The sequence below is a fragment of the Gambusia affinis genome, linkage group LG05, assembly GCF_019740435.1.
Source record: "Gambusia affinis linkage group LG05, SWU_Gaff_1.0, whole genome shotgun sequence".
NCBI lineage: Eukaryota > Metazoa > Chordata > Actinopteri > Cyprinodontiformes > Poeciliidae > Gambusia > Gambusia affinis.
Window position 1 is genome coordinate 15,202,219 of NC_057872.1, and position 14,631 is coordinate 15,216,849.

Here is a 14,631-nt window from a genome sequence, read left to right on the forward strand (position 1 = left end):
TGTCTCACTCCGTCACGCTGCTGTGCCCTCCTCCTCACAGCGGTGGAGAAATTGATGCTTTCAGAGGGAAAGAGTGCTGCATGTGAGTGCATGTCACCCGGGAGTACTGCTTTAGGCTGCGTTTTGTTCACTCTGTAATTGTAACATGCAAATCTCCTCACTGGCTGCAGCTTTATAACCCGCATCACACCCGGTGTTTCCATCTGGACTTTCAAGGTGAGTGATGTCAGCTTGTTGCAGTCTCTTTGTACTTTTTCTCTACGTAAAGGGCATTTTGAGTTCAGTTTTCATTGCAGTTTAAGTATGACATTTCCAAGTTCTCAAAGTAAAACTATTACGTCAAACAAACTCGTCATAAAGTGCTTAAGGTCAAGAGAAGTACAGTAAAGCTTCATGTAAAAGCCTATGGCGCTTCCTGAGCAGCAGATATTTTGTGAAGATGATCTGTGGTTCAGCCTGTAAGCACCAATTGATAATTTTTTTAGACTCCATGGTTACTCTGTGCCCCCTACTCCACTGAATAAAATGAAGAAATTAACTGTTGGATGAAAGATGACAACCTGCTGTTTTCCATATAAAGCTAAAACAGTTCAGCAGAGATTAACAAGTCTGAACCCACAAGGTAAAAATAGTGAACCGGCTTCAGTGTGATCTTATGTCATGCTGAGAGGATGTAGGTGTGTGATGGTGAACATACAGAAGATCTCGTCAGGCCGTCTCTTCCTCGCTGCATAGTGTTCAATGACAAACTAGGATTTTTAGTTTTTAGTTGTGTTACAGCAGAGATTTTAGATGGAAATGACTAAAAACATTTATTGTTTTAGCTTAATGAAACATAATTTGGTTGAAAGGTGTACGCAGACTCATCATAGGTAAGACTGTTATAAATTTGGAAGTTTTAGCTTTTTATTATTTTTAGGCTGAATGACAACAGGATCATATACAAACAGGCTCAAATATAGCAAGACACATTTTTTACCTAATTAAATATACTGGACTTGGGCTTTAAGTTGGCTACAGTTTCCCTTAGTTTGAATTCCTAATGTTGATTCTTGAAAAATATTCTCACTGTCACCTTGACCGCTTTGATCAGATGTTGAACACAACTGGATGTTCCAACAAGACAATAATTCAGAGTAATTATCAACCTCTGGATCGACCTCATGCTTATGTTCTCGACACACGTCAAGTAAACAGCCCATTTAAAATAAATGTACAGATTCTAGTAAAAACAATGCTTAAACATTTCACCACAAAAAGTATAATCCAAACATACACAATAAGCACATTAAACATCAGACTGGGAAAATAGTTTTGAAAACTGTGACTCATCTGTAAAGTGAGATGTTTGTACTCCCGTTAATTTGAGGACTCGCGTAGCGTCCTCGAAGTTCTCTTGGGTGTTGCCATCAGGGGAGGCTTACCAGGTGCTGTGTCTGTTCAAACATGTTGTGGACTTAATAAAGACCTTCCTATAATTCACAGGACAAATTGTGCCTCTCAAAGAGAGGAGATGATTGTACCTCTCTCAAAGAGCAAAACATTCAGTTTCTAGATGTGCTAGAAAAGACATGACTGCAGCAAAAACGTTCTACAAATTAATGATTCAGCACACCAAATGCACACAACACTTTTCAAATTTCTGTTTGCGAGTTTGGAGAAACCTTCTTCCTCTTGTCTGAACTTTGCAATTTTCCACTAAGTTTTATTTTATTTATCTCATAGAGTCCCAAGAAAATACATTGTGGTTATATTGTGACAAAATGTGAACAAGTTAAAAGGGTATGATGACTCATACTTTGTCAGAGGTATTGCACTTTTTCACTTTTCTAGGGTTTGTTTTGAGTCAAAACTTGAGAGCTTGTTTGTCTGTTCTTTCTATTTTTCTTTTCTCTGAACATTTTCCCCAGTGGGTCTGTGGTATGTTTGGTGCCCAGTTGGCCTTCTCTGTGTTTTATCTCTCCTTATCTTAGCCTGAAGTCAAACAGGTAAAATGAGGCTGTGCAAGAGAGGAGTCAATAGAATTTGAGGAATGTTACAGAAGAGAAAACACCGTTAACAGTTGAGGTATATCTACATTGGGACATGGTGTTTCATGAGTGTCACCTCTGTTTATTTTTGTGTTGAGTCTCGCTGCAGCTTGTGGGTCACCTGCTGTGTGCTGTTCTCCTCCTGAGAATTCATTGCCATGCAGATTTAATGGTTTATAAAGCGCAACACTCATTAACAGAGCAGGAATAATTGAAACAAACTGCAAAGTACAAATACTTTTAGTGATTCAGCCACAGCGCAGTAAATTATACAGTGGTCTGCACGGCTCTGCTCCACAGTCTTCTGAATATTTGCCAAGTAAAAGGTGAATAATGCAGAAAGAGGATTTAAAAAAAACAACCAAACAGCTGAACTTAGCATGTGGCAGGTGTTACTTCTCTCCTTGCGTGGGCAGGAGGACTATGTAAAGTAGTCCTTTAATTGCATGCACAAACATATTCATGTGATTTGAGACTCCCACTGAAGTAACTACATCATTGGATTCATTATGTATGTTGTCTTCTTTATACGTCTATTTTGAGAGAGTTGGATATTTGAACCATTTGCAGAAAATGTTAGAGTTTCTTCGTGAAAACAAGCAACTTCTCAATCCTGCTTTCTTCGATGTTGTTAGATAAGTAGCACTAGGTTTTTAATGGCAGGCTGCTTGTCTCCTCAGCCTTCTCCAGGCGTCAGAGAGACTGAAGGATGCTTCAGGGCTGATTTCATAACTTCTTCCCAGACTGTCAGATATCAGCATCAAATTTTAACAGGGGTGGCTTTGGCATTTACATTACACTTAAATACAATAGCACTCTCCACCAGGCCATTAAACATTTTAAGTTTTGAATAATAAAATAACACCATGGTATAGTTCCTTTACAATACAGATAGACATCTGTATTGTAAATAATTTTAAATAAATAATTTGGTCACTTCAGGATCAGTTTTATATCTCATTAGTATAATATTGCAAATATGTAAGAATTTTTTCGGTTGTCTTTGCTTGTTTTTTGGCAATTTGAAAATAAAATCATACATTTCAAATCTCTCAATGCTACACATCCAAAAAAATAACAACAAATTGAATCTGTTAGCAAAATTATAACCTTCATTTTAAATGTTTTGCAGTATGTGGTATAGATTTAAGGCATGGGTTAGTTACTGGTACTGAAACATGCAAATACTGTATTTTCTGTCATATTTTTATGACAGAAAATACCCTTCCCTACCACTTCCTACTGACACTTTGCTGGATTATAGAAAGCTACTACACTTTCCCTTTGATTACTATTTGAAGATATACCAGATCTGAACGGTTGATAGCTAGTGCTCAGCGTTACATGAGCCAAATGTCTGGCTCAAAGACTGAATTTAGGTTTTTACTTTGAGCAATGTAAAATTATGTAAAATTTGTCACATATCAAAAATTTTATTTAAGAGTTCACCAGTTGTTCAGTAGGAAGGACGACAATTTAGAACACTGCATCAACTATGAGAATCTACATGTTGTAGGATGCATAGATTTAAAAAATGCGGCACCTTAAATTGAGCTTTTGGGGTACTATGTGGTTTATGTCAAAAGTATGCAAATTAATTGTTATCTAAAATTTCCAGTTAATTTGACAATGGTGTGATAAGGGCTTAAGGACAGTTCTAGAGATTGCAATCAGTCAGACTTTATATAGTGGAACTATGTGGTCAACACTATCAAAAGTTGTTTAGATGTGGTAATACCAGTGATTTATTCTTATTCATGTCGTCTCTATGATTATTTAAGTACTTTAAGTCACAAAAAGAGGAGTATTTTTTAACCTTTTCTTTCTCATCTTTAGGAAATAAAAATAGTCCACCATATGGTGAACATTTGGTTTAGGGATTAAGAGATTTTCTTACTCTAAAACACATTTGATAACCGAACTAAATTGGGTCAATGAAAGTTTGCACTTAAAAACCAAGGCCAAACTTCAGAAAGGCCCTGAGTTGAACTGCAAAGAAAACAAAGTCCTGAAAAAAAACAAACCCCCAACTGAAATCGAACCACAAAAACACAAAACAATTCAGAGCTGCTGTCAAGTTTTGGCCTCATTTTATGACTTTTGCTTTTGATTCTGTAACTTTCCAACTTCTTAGATATGCCTTATCAGAGATAGTTTCATGCTCCTGTTTCATTCTTGCAGCTCACTTAGTCAAAAATTGCTTTGCTAATGTAACTCACAGAGCTCAGTCTTGCAATAAAAAATGAAAGCTGTATCAGATAGACACTTCATCTTTGTCTGTCCATAAATGGAAATCAGTGAAAAAAATTGTGCCATTATCTAAATCTACTCCAAGGACATCTAAACGGCTTGTCGCAGTGCAGATGTTGTTTCAGTTTTTTTAGTTTTTTTTTGTGACGTTCCACCTCCTTGGCCTCTAACAGTGATGGATTATTTCGTTAATCTCTGAATGAGGATCAGTGCTGCCACACTGGTATCAGAACTTTTAATTGGAAAAACTGCAGGTAGGCCAAATTTCAGAACGGGGAGCATTTTTCGTCCTTCTGTTCAGCTCTTTCTCCCTCTGCTCTTTGGTGAGTGTTTGCTGAACTGAGCCGCAGCTCCTCTGTGTCCTTATGAGCTGGTGTTGAATTATGAGGCTGTCAGGCTTCCCCCTCACTGTGTGTATATAACAAAGGAAAGGACCTCTGCCACATTTGGGGCTGACAAGAGAAAGAGAAAGAGAGAAGAGGCTAAGGAGAGGAGAGGCTGCGTGACGAGGATGTGGTTGTTTAACAGGATGCAGTGCGGTGCTTGTCAGTGTGTGATGCAACACTTCTCGTATGTCTCGCAGTTTTAGACATGAATGAAAATACATCCTCCACGGCAACTTAACAAGGACTGACTGCTTTAGTCACTCTTGGATCCGTGTGAGCTGAACTCTAGAACTTATGATCCAAGGTATTCATATTTCCTGAACTATTCATTGTTTTGCTGGGTCACAAACACAAACTTCCGTGTATTTTGGGGGGATTTTATGCCATTGACTAACACAAAGTATCACAAAACCGTGAAGCGGAAGAGAATACAAAGTTTTCAGTACTTTTACAAATACTTGTTGTGATGTAAATTTGTATTTAGTCCTTCTGAGTGAATCTTTTACTGCAATTACACTTGAATCAGTTTTATGTCTTCTTTTAATTCTCATTAATATGAGAATATTGTCTTTGGGACAGATCTGAGATTGGGTGGGAAGCATCTTTGAATTTCAATTTTTATGTCTTGCTTGCCACTGATTCTCAATTAGTCAGACCTTTGGGCCAATATGCTTTGATTTACACCATTGCTGTCCAAGATCAGTCCTTGAGGTCCATTTTCTGCAAGTGATCTGTAATATCTGGCATCAGACCCCCCCTCTCACCCAACCAATAAACCATTACCCCAAGAATAAATTATCAAGAAGAAAATAAAAATAGGAAAACAATAATTCAGTAAAAACACTGAATAAACGATCTCAGATATTGGCCCCTTCATGATTCTATAATAATTATTATCTGTAGCTTATGCTATCAGGTTCAGATAAGCTCAAAAATCTTTCGAAAGCCTTTACCAGGGAATCCACACCTTCCTAACACTATAATCTATAAAAAGTCGTTGATCAGTGCAAAATAGAGAGAGGGTATAGCACATTTCTACCAAAGCAAGAAAGTCAGCTGGGCAGTAGAAGCAACAGAGGAATGTGCTTCAGCTGGCTGAGAACAGGTTGATGTGCTGCCATAGAGAGCTGGAAGTGGGTGTGGGTGTGCTGTAACGTTATATCCTTTTGCTAATGTATCAAAATATAATAGCCCAGAAATCCCGTAATTTGAGGCAGTACTAACGCATGTGTACAAGGTCAACAGGGAGTCATCTGTGCCGGGATACATTTTAGATAGTTTATGATTTGTGTAATTGAGCTGGTGCATGAGTTCACGCTGAGTCCCCCCATGGCAGGCACAGATGGAGAACTGATGAACCAATTTAAAGGTTTTCCAAAAAGTCATCTCCAGTACTGATGCCCAATATTGTTTTCATCACAAAGAATGTGAAAAACCATTTACTTTTTCATAAATAAGCTTACTTTGTGTTGCTTTATCACATACAATTTCAACAAAATAGATTAAAGTTTATGATTGTAATGTGATTGTTATCTTTTTTTTCTATAGAATTGAGAGACTTTTGTTTTCTGTCTTTTTTTTGGAGTGGCTCCCTCTTGCACTGGTAACTTTTCACTGAGATGCCTTTAAGCAGAGCAGGGACACACTTTGCCATCTGTGCATCTCTTTCAGAAGAGGTGAGGCACACAAACACACTGATGCATTAGAGACTGTGGACTGCTGAGAATGACCCTCCCTGCTCAGGAGATGGTCTTCTGAATAATGAATCTCATGCTGGAACTGAGCCAGTTTTTTGTTTGCCATCCAGCCATTTGGGTTAATGGGATCTCACTGTGACGACCTGTGCTACTGGCTAAATAAGACACAGTCATTTTACAGAAGTGTTTTCGTGCGGTTCTCTGTGGAAAAGATCAACATCGTTTTCTGCTCAAGAGAAAATCCTCATTTCTTTATAGAAAAAGAGAAACTCAGACTTTCTTCTTTTTTCCTCTACAGGTGATTTTGTTTGACTAACCAAAAAAACTTAAGTAGTTAGCTGACTCAGACAGGAGCCGTTATTTATCCTCTTCGACTGATTGCAGCCCCTTGAAGGAAAGTCCAAACCTATCTTTGAGTGACACAGCATGAGCAACTTTGCATCTGAATATTTCTATCTTCTGCTCTCCTGCTGTTTCTAATCACTCCTCGAGTTGGCGATGATGCTGTCCTCCTCTTATGATATTTGCATAATAAAAGCATAACATTTCAAATGTGGGAGCCACCCAGCATCATATCAGTCACTACTACATTATTTATCCCAAAGAAGACAAAAACATGTAGCAAAATTTCTCATTATTCCCTCACTGAGCGGACGAGACAGTGCTTTTGGATTATTTTATTCCAACTATCAAAACAACATGAAACAGAATGTACACAAACAGTTAATATACAATTCTGCTCTTACATTGTAAGTTATTACTCTGTCAGTGTTGAAAAGTGAGTAAATCCATTTCCCTTTTCACTTTGTATGAAGTCTGTCAGTCATAGAGTGAAAGCCAGGGGGAAAAAACACTTTTTCTTTCAAACACTATACATAGTATTAAATCCTATGTGTTGCTACAGTGCTTCAGATTTCTTTAATTTATATTCCCAAAATGTAATTTTCCCATTACACTCAAGAAACTATGGTTTCAACATTTGCTCTACATCCACAATGTTTCCTCTTACATTTGTTTCGTGATTTGGATTTTCATTGTGATTCTCAGTTAGAAATACAAACTCTGATTTGTTTGACTGATCAAAAACCTTGCACAGTTAGGAAAAGGGAGTTTTACTTCATAACAAATAATGTTGTTTTTTTTTTTATTTAGTTCTTAACAGTCTTTGCTCAGCAAGAAGAATTTTACCAGATGTTCAGTTTAGTTGTCGAGATGTGAAATTAATTTGCAAAAGCAGAATGAGTTGGATTGCAGCCAGGAGCAGACAGGCTGACACATTACAATATTTGATCATGAAGCCATGCAGCTCAGAGCCTTGCAACCATTTACACTGGGTGTGACTTTAAACTAATGCCTGATGGAGTCTTTTGTGATGCTCACATTGTGATTATTGGATTGTACAGCTGGACCCTTGTCACAGTTGAGGGGATTTTTTTTTGAGACACTGTTTGTACATTTTAACTTATGAATAATTAATTCCACCGAGTTTAAAGTGAAACAATAAAGGGTATTGATTTCCACTTGCAACCTCGGATGGAGTCTGGAGGGATTTTTTTTTTTTTTATTTCATTTTATTTTATTATTCTCGGCTTTTTGCTTAGATTTTTGCACATAAAAAAAACTTCTGCAATAATTCTCTAATCGTAGTAAACTTTTAATTGCAAACAATATCTGAATGATTTCTATTAGAAGCCATGAGCTGCCTCTGTAATGGCGCTGATCTGCCCTTACATTATTATAGACGTTGTATTTGTACCTTTTATTGATTACAACCTGTGTGGCACATAAAACCTGGAGTACCTGCTTGCTACAAGCAAGCTGAAATGTGGAGCTTTCATGAATCAACAAAACATGTCCTTTGTTTTACTGACTGTCAGATGGGAGGTCTCTGCAGTGTTTGTGGTTTCTTCCTAATTTAAAATGTATATTTAGAGAGAGCTGCTAGCACAATTTTATGCTATTGTTTAAGATACATTTTCCTGTTCCCATAACTATCCATAAGTTGGCAATTTTTCTCTGGAGCTTCACTCATAAACGTGATTTGAATCTTTCCATATTGACTAACTACATGTTTTACCCCAAAAACTAGAGGTTTTATCTTGGGGTAAAACATCGATATTGTAGTCAGAGTCTGTTTGTAATTGTCCACTTATCTTTAAGCTTTTCATTTTATTTTGAAAAATTGTTGCTCTGCATTTCACTAATGGAAAAACAAGGACTAAGTGGCACCAACCCACCCTGGTGATGCACAGTTGTAATAAGATTGTTATTGAAGTGGTACGTTTTAGATGACACATGACAGCTGGGAGTTTCCCACTAAATGAGAAACAATCAGACACTAATTTGGGGTGCTTTGCTAGCATATCAATATTTTTTTGAATGTTTCACAACATAATTTCAAAGAAGAATAAAACCTGATTTGTTGTTTTGTTTTTGGAAATCTGAAAAATTTGGCTGGCATTTATTCAGCTCCTTTTGCTCTTCCGCCCGTGAAAAGGAAACACAAAGTCCTGCAGGTGTTTTAATTCAGCTGTTCAGAGAAAGGCTCAGAGCTCTGTTACAGAACAAAAAACATAACATAGACAAAGAAACACATCCCACTATGAGCATCCCATGGAGCCCTGTACAAACCATCTGATGATGGAGAGAGTATGGCAATTAAGTAGACATTGCCATCTGCTTAAACTGACAGCCTGACTTATTACATAATGTGCATAAAGTAACATAGCATATCAGTCCACAGGTCATTCTTATTTAATTTTGTTATTCAATTTTACTTTGAAAGAGCTGGAGAGATCCACAGAATCTGGAAAGAAAAACATTGGACAAGTATTAGTTGTACAGTCCACAGATCTGGGGTGTATATAACAACGAAAATATGACTTTCAGCTGTAATCACAGTGAAAGGTAGTTCTTTTTTTATTATTTTGCTATGAAAATCCATGCATAATTTTCAATTTATCACTATTTTTTTCACAAAAGGTTATAATTAACTACATTAAGAAAAGTGAAAAAGATAAAGGAGAATAGACAATTGACTAATTGACTAACAAATTCACCATAGATGCAATAAATAAATAAATTCCGGTTGCGAGATGAGGACTCTGCATTCCACCCACTTTACTAACTTTTACATTGCAACTAATCAGTTTAAACAAGAAGAATCAGCTGACAAGAACTGCTGGTGGGCTGCAGAAATAACACTGTTACCAAGCACAATGTTATTTGTGTGGCATATGTAGAGACCATTTGTTTGTCACCCGTAAGCACAACTTAGAAGACCACACAGGGGCTCAGAGAGACGTTTGACCTAGGAGGCATTATTAAATCAACATTGATTTTCTTCTGCTTCGTTCGCTGAGGCATTATCACGAGGCAGGGATTCAGTTAAGATTTCACTTCAAGTTGAACAGCCAGCTAGAACTGGGTTTTCTATCACACTTTTATCTGCACTTTGCTTGGCTTTTACATAAACACTGGTTACTTTGTGAAACATCCTCATAAGGATAGCCCATAGCTATTACATTTTGCATATTAACAAAAATTTTAGACTTTCTTGTAACTTTTCTTGTATCGCATCCACTTCTAGAACTGCTTTGCGTGGTTTTTTTTCTTCTTTTCTTCCTTAATACTAAACTCTAGCAGACCGGCGCTCTCGTTTTTACTTTCCTCTCATCCTTTCTCAGAAATGAGAGTCCATCTCCACCCAACTTCTCTGAAACACTGTCACATCTACTGCTAATAGGAGATTAAGCACTGTAATTTCTACAACTTATGACTCTATTTCCGATGAAAGCTTCACTGTGGGGGGTTTGACCAAAAGCCTCTCAGTCTGGTGAGTCACTTCCTAATGAGGTCTGAAAGCCTGCTGGGCTTGTGTGCTGCTCCTGCAGCCTCTGGAGAAAGTGGATAGACAGAGGAACATCTGTAACAGGAACTGCAGAGGAGCTAGACTGGAAGGCTTTTGGCTTATATCTGTTTACTTGGGACAGCATAAGGAGAGATTAGGCTGAGATTTGCAGAACTTGTAAACAGGTCTCCCATTTGACTTTTTCAAAGAACTCCACTATCAGCATCAGCTGTGGAGGAGGACTTTGAAAAGTTCCTGGTAATTAAAGATATTAAGGAAAAGCTAAAGGATATTAACACTGAGGCCATATACCCAACCTCCCTTGAGCCCAGTCCAATTGGCCATTGATGAAACTAATCAAAACGAGCCAGATGCTTGGGGGCCACAGTCCACAAGGCATAAAAACATCTCTACCTAAGCTTAAACATTAGATGCCCAATTTACATTGCTGGGGTGGCAACTTGCTCACAGATGATGAAGGTTTAGGGAAACCAGTGTATTCCCTGAACACCTCAAAACTGTGAACCAGAAATAGATCTGGGTTGAACTACTTCCATCTCATCTCATTTCTAGACTTTTCAGACTTGAGGGGAAGTTCCAGAAATGAACGGGCCAGTCTGGGTTCCCTTCCTAGACCTGGAGCTCTGAGAAGAGACGATGCTAAGACATTTAGTTAAAAAAAATTTGATTTCAAACTTTGTGTTTCAGTCATTCTGGTTTTTATTGTTCACATTCTACGTTGTACTTTTATTTTGCTATTTGTTTATATGCTTACAGACAAACTGGCAGGTTTAACATTTTCAGTGCATCACCATGCGATTTAAACTGTATTTATATTTGGCAAGTGTTATTCAGAGATTTCTTCCAAGTTCCTCATTGTTGATTGGGAGTCTAGTTATGCCATCCTTTACTGGCTGCACATTTTTTTCAAATTTTTGCCCATTCTTATCTTCTTAAGGACAAAAATAAACTAAATTACATTAAACTACTCTGCAGAAGCTGAGTAAACACACAAAGTGAGAAAACCAAGAAAAGCAGTTAAACACAGATGTCATCCAAGTGCCATTCTGGTTTCTCATTATGAAACAGTAGTGGCTACTGCCCACCCACACATTGCTGAAGTTTTCAAAAGATGTGATCCCCCTCTTTGCACAAACCGTTTATCTTTTTGTCTCTGATGTGGCTTTAAAACGAACGTTGGTTTTATATATATTTATATGTCTCTTTGTTTTGTACAGCATAGTCATTAAACCTGAGAGAAGATCTAAATCATTGGTTTTACACAGTCTGAAATAGTAATAATAAAAAAAATGTGCAAGAGTTTCACTATTGCTCAATTTGTCCACATTTGTAGAGTCGTGATAATAGTGCTTAAAACCCATACACAAGTCTGACACTAGGAGAAACTGGTAAAGTCCTCCTTGACTAATATATTTAAAATCCTTACCCACATCATAAGCACTTGTTATTCCTGTAATTTTTTTATTTGTTTTTAGTAAGCAATAAAATATTACCTCAAGCTCACCCCACTCATTTAGCCTACTTAAAACTCATCCAACCCCTTTTCGTCTCTTCTTAAACACATTTCACACACTGAAACTCCACTATAAACATTACAATTTTTTTTTTTCAAACATATGAGCTGTAGTGGCGTTTGTCCTCAATGCTGTCATCACAGGCTTGAGTCCCGGCCTGATGACCTTCCCTCCATGCCTTTCCCTTCTTTCATTACCCAGTTTCCTGTCTGACCACTCTCATGTAAAGGCCACTAGCACCAATAAAACCTTTAAGAAAACAAATGTAATTAATTTTAAATGAATAATATTATGCAGTAGAATTTGTCATTTCGCCATGTCAGCCTACTGGTTTTCATCTTTCTGTTTTCTTCATCCTACCCATGTAAAGTAAAGCAGCATCCATGCATTCCTGCTTTAAACACAGCTACTCTGCAAGCGGCTGCTTCACTATGAGTGCACAGTGCATGTGGTCATCAGTGAAAAGGGGCAATTGTTAGCGTTCTGATGTCTGATGCTACTGTGACAATGATGAAAGACTGGAGAATTGCACCTTGAAAGTTGTCACAGACCTTTAGTTGGTCTGGTCAGAAGAAAAGTGGATGAATAAGTCATACAAATATAGTAAGAAAGCAGCGGATTAACTGAGAAGCAGCATATAGTGTTGTGTCTCTTTTCTACGTCCAGCCTCTTTGATCTATAGACCTTACCACAGGGGCTCTTTTCATTGGCTGATGCCCATTCTACGTAGTAGCGCGGCTACAACGTGTGTGGCCGTCTCACAAACACAAGCTTCCCGTTAGCTAAGTACAGCATAACGGCAGTACTGATACAACTTCTACACCTTGAAGCCTGTCTGCTGCACAGACGCTGGGGCGCTAAAGATCAATATGCAATATGTACTGTATCTGACATACACTAAAGATTTTGTTTTAGCAGAAAAGGCTTTGGACTAAACTAAACTGTTCCTCCTGTTAGCCACTCTAGCACCAAGTACAGCTGGTCAATCAACCATCGCTGTGTTCAGGGAAGCGCTGATTAATAATCGAGGAATAAATATCAAGCCTGGAAACTTGATATCGTAACGGACTGAATGTTGTGTTTTTAACGTAATCTTTGCTCGTCTTGCAGGGCGCAGGCGGTTGCCACGGTAACAGGTGTGCTTAAAAAACAAAGACAGAGAGAGAGTAAAAAGGTAGGAGTGGTTTTGAGTTGATCACCTGTTCGGGTTATTTTACCTTTGTTTACCTTTGCTGGGGCGCATTACAGCCGCTGTAGTTTCTAAACGTTGGACTAATTACCTCGTTCGTTTGTGAGTATATGTCATTCACAACAAACATCAAATAGAACAAATATATTTCATAAAAGTTTAGCAAACAAATGGCTTCAACCGCGATATCTATAACTAATCTATAAGAATTATATTCCATCTTCAGAAGATTTGCCTTTACCTTTACAGAGCTCTTTGGTTCCTCCTGTCAGTCTGTAGCTTCTCATATTGAGGTCGTCAAACCAAATTTCAGATCCACCATAACTGACTGACACCTGGTGGCCTCAGGTTTTCAACCAGCTTGTGACTGAGAAACCAGTAACCTCCTCCAAGATGATGACATGAACTTGTTAGTTCCTCTGTCCGTTGTAGTAGCTGATATATTGAGAAAATGCGGTAGAAATGACGCAATCATCGAGTCATGTTCACATAAAACAACGCGCGAGGCTTTGTTTGTGAGACTTGAGGTCACGTGGGTCGGTTGTGGGCGGAGCTTGGTAAGGTCCATTGTTGTGTATTCATTCTAAGTGCCTTGCGCTGCTAACCACAGCTTCCGGTTCAGAGACGAAGAACCTGCGAGTTAGCGACATGGCATAGGTCTTTACTGATCTTTTTTGTTTTGCCTAACACAAGAGCATGTAGCTGATGTGTAGCTCAAAGATGGCAGATTCAAAGCCAGATTACACAACCTGTTTATGCTTAAACAGGTTGTGTATTAGAAAAAATCTTACATCACACAGATTGATTTCTGGCAGAAAATGTTAGTGTTAATATCTCCTTTGCAAATTATAAAAACTCAGCTTGGCCTATTATTTTATTAAATTTTTTCGATTAGGGTGTGAGCCTTAAGTTGTTTTGTCTTATGTTTAAAGTGAAGCTAAGGTAAACAGAAGTGAAATGTCCTTTCACTCTGAGAAAATGAGCCAGTAGCATACTGTACACACCAAAACCACTATGATTAAGAGTCTTAAGACCAGCTGCATCTTGCGTCTTTGAGTTTTACAGATGGTCCCTTCACACATTAATGACCAGGAAGTTCATGACCCGTAAAATCAATGTTTTGTCACATATTTGGTAAAACTGACCTTCTGTTCGTTCCTGCATGGATGATAAAATATGCAGAAACACTACCTGGACATTGATCAGCATAGGTTGACAAACTGTCTCTTAGATCAAATTGGCAAACCACTGATGTTCTGATTCTGCCAAATAATGAGCACATTATTTAATAAGATCCCTGGACTGTGTGGCAGAGGACTCAAGGCTGACATTTCTTTAAGGCGCCCATTTATTTTTACCTTCTGCTGAAATGATCATTTCATATTTCACTCACAATCTCACATCTCACTGAGTGTTTACATGTGCCACTTGTCTTTAATTTCCACATTATGGAGATGCAACGTGAAATGAGTCATAGCAAATGTACAGATCATGTGTCTCAAAGGGAGGATTAATCTTAATTAGAATGTAGTTTTACCTTCCACTTTATGCTAATGGAATATTATTTACATGTCTGACAGAAATGATGTATTTTCTTATTGGTGTTTTTTTGCTAAAGCACAAAATAAGCACATTTTGACTGGATGATAGACTTTAGTTGTTAGTCCAGATTTTATATTGGACAGTTCATAATT

The 14,631-nt window shown here is 37.8% G+C and overlaps 1 protein-coding gene across 3 annotated transcripts in view; it reads left to right on the plus strand.

Moving 5' to 3' along the window:
• Window positions 1–41: 41 nt before the first annotated feature.
• Window positions 42–14,631, plus strand: part of osbpl3b (oxysterol binding protein-like 3b) — a 41,653-nt gene continuing 27,063 nt past the window's right edge. For 2 of the 3 annotated variants that reach the window (XM_044117623.1, XM_044117626.1), the window contains exon 1: window positions 42–216. The gene's annotated coding sequence lies outside the window, so the exon portion shown is untranslated. Of the gene's footprint in view, window positions 217–12,858; window positions 12,923–14,631 lie in introns of all 3 variants that reach the window. The other variant, XM_044117624.1, reaches the window with a different exon arrangement.